The sequence below is a fragment of the Microtus ochrogaster genome, linkage group LG3 (assembly GCF_000317375.1).
Source record: "Microtus ochrogaster isolate Prairie Vole_2 linkage group LG3, MicOch1.0, whole genome shotgun sequence".
In the NCBI taxonomy this organism is placed as follows: domain Eukaryota; kingdom Metazoa; phylum Chordata; class Mammalia; order Rodentia; family Cricetidae; genus Microtus; species Microtus ochrogaster.
Window position 1 is genome coordinate 21,722,347 of NC_022029.1, and position 5,809 is coordinate 21,728,155.

Sequence of the window (5,809 nt, forward strand, 5' to 3'; positions counted from 1 at the left end):
AGCCTAGCCAGTATGGATGTTCACCTTCCTAGACCTGGATGGAGGGGGGAGGACCTTGGACTTTCCACAGGGCAGGGAACCCTGACTGCTCTTCGGACTGGAGAGGGAGGGAGGGAGGGAGGGAGGGAGGGAAAGAAAAATACAACATACACTAGAATATGATTTTGCCACAAAACTAAGAAACTCTGGGGCTGGAGAGATTGCTAAGCAGTTAAGAGCACTGGCTGCTCTTCCAAAGGATCAGTTTGAGTCCCAGCACTCACCCCATACCTCACAATTGTCCGTAACTCCAGGTCCAGGGAATGACACTCTTTTCTGACCTACTCAGAAACAGCATGCACATGGTGCAGATACACATGTCGGCAAAACATCCAGACACATAAAATAAAAATAAATCATTTAAAAATTAGTGAGATTCTGTGACCTGGCTTTTTGGAGCCCATTTCCTAGAAAGAGAAACCTTGCTCAGCCTAGACACAAGAGGAAACTTTTCTGTAGTAGCGAGGCAGTGGTGGCACACACTTTAATCCCAGCACTGGGGAGGCAGAAGCAGGAGGATCTCTGTAAGTTTTAAGGCCAGCCTGGTCACAAGAACTAGTTTCAGGACAGGCTCCAAAGCTACAGAGAAACCCTGTCTCGAAAAACAAAACAAAACAAATTTCTATAGTACACAAGTAGGATTATGTCCTAAATGTTTGTGCTCCCACCAGCACTTACGCGCTGAAATCTGTTGTATTTGGAACAGTCCCACTGCACAGGCCACACTTCCTCCAACTTAAGAAGCCCTGTGTCAGCTTCCCCAGTGCTAGGATAACAGGCAGATATATCACATCTGGCTAATGTACAAAAAGTTAACACCTAAGGTGGCGGCATCTGGATACTCAGCCATTGAACTGTGAGTTCAAAGCCATTATAAATGAAATTAGTGATTTTTTAAAAAGAAAAAAAACAGGCAGACTCATCCTGCGTCAATTGAGTGTCCAGCCAAAAGACATCTAGGATGTGGGTCCACTTCAAACAGAGTCTTCTGGTATCATAAATTGAATTTCCAATCTTCAACATGAGGATTAAATTCCTGCTATTTAGAACTAGTCTATGACAGTATGGGCGAGAGACTATATAGCCTTTTATAGTATATGTACATTTCTTTGGTTTCTCAAGTATCCTAGACTGGCCTCAAACTAGTTGCGTAACTGAGAATGACTCTGAACTCCTTCCTGATCTTCCCATCTCCACCTCTGAAGAGTTAGAATTACGAATGTGTGCAACCATTTCTGACTTCTGTACTACATTCCTTACTTCAGGCTACCTAAACCTCTTTAACAGGTAACAAAACACATCACAACGGTTTCAAGGCAACAAGTATTTTCAACACTTTCATCCAACAATGATTCCACGATGACTGTTTAGTCTACTCCAAAGGTTATTTCCTCTGAGACATTTCATGAACCTTCTCAGTAATATGTAAGAGCTTACAGTATTCCTCTCAATTCCTCCCTCTATCAACATAAACACTACTCAACACTGCAACACTAATAGCTATGAAACTATGGTTCAGATTTCAGCTTACTTTCCTTAGTTTTTTTCCCTATCATGATTATCACATTGCACTTGCTTAATGCACACATTTAAGCATCCTTTCTCCCAGCTACTCCCCAAGGACTGCGATCCACTCATTTTACTCTAGCATATAAATAGAACACAACAAGTTCTTTTAATTTATCTACCACTATTTTAATACCACCAAACCCATTGTGCTCATAAAAGCCAATAAAAGGTTAAAAAAAAAAGTTTAAGTATTAATAACTTAGACACTCAGTAAAATCAGCCTGAGGGCTAAGGTTGTAGGTCATGATTAAGCATTTGCCTAGCATTTCTTAAGTTCTGGGCTCATTCTGCACAATAAATTAAATAAATGAAATCAAGACCCACTAATTAACACTTTCACACCCAAAAGCTAAGAATGCTAAAGAAAGTTTATGAGGCAATGCAGCTCAGTGCTGAGTGCTTGCATAGCAAGCATAAGGCCAAGGGGAGGAAAAAACTGGAAAAGGGAGAGAAGGGGAAGAGAGCATGTTTATACATACAAATAAATATATAAATGTTTTTAAAAGATAAGGAATGATAAAAGGTCTGTAATCCCAGCATTTGGGAGGTGTAGGCAAGGATGATCAAGAAACAAAGGTCTGGCTCTTTCCCATCTTGCAAGATGGCGGGTGAAAAAGGCGAGAAACCTGATACAAAAGAGAAGAAACCTGCAGCCAAGAAGGCTGGCGGTGATGCCCCTGCCGCTGGTGCAGCCAAAAAGGGTGACCCTAAGGCTAAAAAGCTCAAGAAGGCGAAGCCCCATTGCAGCCGAAATCCAGTCCTTGTTAGAGGAATTGGCAGGTACTCCCGATCTGCTATGTATTCCAGAAAGGCCATGTACAAAAGGAAATACACAGCTGCGAAAACCAAGGTTGAAAAGAAGAAGAAAAAAAAAAAAGGTCCTTGCCACTGTCACAAAACCAGTTGGTGGTGACAAAAATGGTGGTACCCGGGTGGTTAAGCTTCGAAAAATGCCCAGGTATTATCCTACTGAAGATGTGCCTCGGAAGCTGCTGAGCCATGGCAAAAAGCCCTTCAGTCAGCATGTGAGACGCCTGCGTGCCAGCATCACTCCTGGGACTGTCCTCATCATCCTTACTGGGCGCCACAGGGGCAAGAGAGTGGTTTTCCTGGAGCAACTGGGCAGTGGTTTACTGCTTGTGACAGGACCTCTTGCCCTCAACAGAGTTCCTTTGAGAAGAACACATCAGAAGTTTGTCATCGCCACCTCTACAAAAGTTGATATCAGCACAGTTAAAATCCCCAAACACCTGCCTGATGCTTACTTCAAGAAAAAGCAGCTGCGTAAGCCCAGGCATCAGGAGGGCGAGATCTTTGACACAGAGAAGGAGAAATATGAGATGACAGAGCAGCGCAAGGCTGATCAGAAAGTGGTGGACTCGCAGATTCTGCCAAAGATCAAAGCTGTTTCTCAGCTGCAGGGCTACCTGCGCTCTCAGTTCTGTCTGACCAACGGGATGTATCCTCACAAACTGGTTTTGTAAATTGCTGACAACCTAATTAAACAACTTTATGTGTCAAAAAAAAAGAAACAGGGGCTGGAGAGATGGCTCAGTGGTTAAGAGCATTGCCTGCTCTTCCAAAGGTCCTGAGTTCAATTCCCAGCAACCACATGGTGGCTCACAACCATCTGTAAAGAGGTCTGGCACCCTCTTCTGGTCTTCAGGCATACAGACAGAATATTGTATACATAATAAATAAATACTTTAAAAAAAAAAAGAAACAAAGGTCTGGAGGCTAGAGAAATGGCTCAGCGGTTAAGAGCACTGTTCTTCCAGAGGACCTGGGTTCAATTCCCAGCACCTACATGGCAGCTTACAACTGTCTGTAACTCCAGTTCTAGAAGATCTGATACCTTCATACCAATTCACATAAAATAAAGTATGTTAATAGTAAGCTTCATCCTCACCCCTGAAGACGCAATTAAATTTTTCATATATTAATAAAAAAGAGCGAGATAGGGCGATGGCTCAGATGGTAGAAGGCCATGCTGTCCTTTCAGTCCCCTGAGAAGAGGCTAACACACGTACACCTAACTGCAGTTCCTGCTGAGCCGTGCCCTCTTCTGGCTTCTGTAGACATTAGGGACACTCATGATGCACACACATATATGCAGCCAAAACACAAAAATAAATCCTTTTTAAAGAGGGTGGTGAGACAGCTTAGCAAAGGAAGGAGCAAATTTCAATCCTCAAGACACACATGGAAGAAGAGCACTGACCCCAGCAAACTGTACTCTCACCTCCAAACAGTGCCCAACAATAAATTAAAAGTTTAACAAAACCACAGGCAGTAGTAGCGCACGCCTTTAATCCCAGCACTTAGGAGACTGAGGAAGGAGGATCTCTGAGAATTCGAGGTCAGCCTGGTCTACAAGGGCTTGTCCAAAGACAGGCTCCAAAGCTACAGAGAAACCCTGTCTCGGGAATAAATAAATAAATAAAGTTTTAAGGAAGCAAAGCACAAAATACATACATATAACAGTATTGATAAGTAACTAAAACACTGCACTGAAATCTTGTTTACAAAGCACGTTTACTTTCAGAGATGAGACTTAATTAAAATGAAGCAGAGGCACACAAAATGTCCTATTTACACCCAATTCTTTCTTGACCCAATGAAGTCTGAAACCTAAACCCTGGCGGGCCCACAGTTCTCCAAGCAACCAGGAAGCATGTATGTCAGAAGCAGGAGCACCACACACAAAAGCTCAACCTCATCTACACAAAGGATGTTGTCTCAAAAATAAATAATAAACAGCAAAATGGGGTTTTGGAATTAAAACACACCTTTAATCCCAAAAGAGGCAGGCAGATCTGTGTGGCCAACCTGTTCTGCACAGTGAGTTTCAGACCAGCCACGGCTACACTAAGAAACCCTGTCTCAAAAAATAAACACGTATATGAATAAATAAATATAATAGTAAGGGAAATATGTTCAAAGCCAGCCTAGGCTATTTCTTTAAAAACTGAGTATACCTGAGTGGTTGTGCACTACTTTAATCCCAGTACTAGAGAGCCAGAGGCAGTTAGATCTGAGTTCCAGGACAGCCAGGGTTACACAGAGAAAACCTGTCCAGAAAAAAACAAAAACAAACAAAAAAGGCATAACTACTGGAAAATTACCTGAACATCAGACATTAGATACATACATACACACAGCCATTTTCATGCAATTCAGATAGAAAATAGAAAAGAAAAATTGCCAATTCTGAGCTTAAAATCCTTCCAGTAAAATAAATTAAAGCCTTTAGAAATCTGACTCTTAATCCACCGAGTTTCAATTACATCCAAGTCTTTTAAAATGTTCTCCTAAGCTTCATGGGAGGGTTGCCCAACACACCTGTAGTCCCAAGACCAGGGAGGCTAAAGCACGGAAAGGCCAGTTTCCACTACCTATCAAATTCAAGGCTACAGGCACTGCCTAAGACCCTGTCTTAAAAAAGAAAAAGAAAAGGTTATTTTAATAATTGTAATCAGTCATTAATGTTCCATTCCAGTGAACGATTAGCAAACAAAAAGATACAAGGGTGTCTTAGGGTTTCTCTTGCTGAGATGAAACACCAAGACCAAAAAGCAAGCTGGGGAGGACATGGTTTATTTGGCCAATACTCCACATTACTCTTCGTTAAAGGAAGCCAGGCTAGGAACTCCAACAGGGCAGGGATGGAGGGGTGCTCTTCACGGCTTGCTCACCTCTTTTCTTATAGATTCCAGGACCACCTGCCCAGGGGTGGTATGATACACAATGGACTGGGCCTTTCCCCCATAAATCACTAAATTTAAAAATGCCCTACAGACTTAGCTACGGCCTGATCTACAGCATTTTTTCTTAACTGAAGTTCCTTCTTTTCTCTCACTCGACTTTAGCTTGTGTCCAGTTGGCATAAAACCATCCAGTACAATGGGTAAAAATGCATGCTAACAGTCTTTCTGGTCATACTAATTTAAAAGTTTTTGATATACTGCCTGCCATCAGAAATACGTTATTGAAACAGAAACTAAAACTTCCAACATTACCATCACATTCCTAAGAAACTGTCTAGCTGGGTGGTGGTGGTGGAGGGCAGTGCACGCCTTTAATCCCAGCAGGCAAAAGGGAGAGGCGGGTGGGTCTTAGTAAATTCAAGGCCAACCTGGTCTAAAAAGAATTTCAGGACAGCCAGGACTGTTAAAAGGAGAAATCCTGTCTTGGACAAAAA

General features: G+C 42.3%; 1 protein-coding gene and 1 pseudogene across 3 annotated transcripts in view; one reads left to right on the forward strand and one right to left on the reverse strand.

Annotated features, from left to right (window-relative positions):
* Positions 1 to 5,809, reverse strand: part of Smarcad1 (SWI/SNF-related, matrix-associated actin-dependent regulator of chromatin, subfamily a, containing DEAD/H box 1) — a 68,184-nt gene that overhangs the window by 60,247 nt on the left and 2,128 nt on the right. The window lies entirely within an intron of this gene.
* LOC101987519 lies at positions 2,193 to 3,122 on the forward strand (annotated as a pseudogene).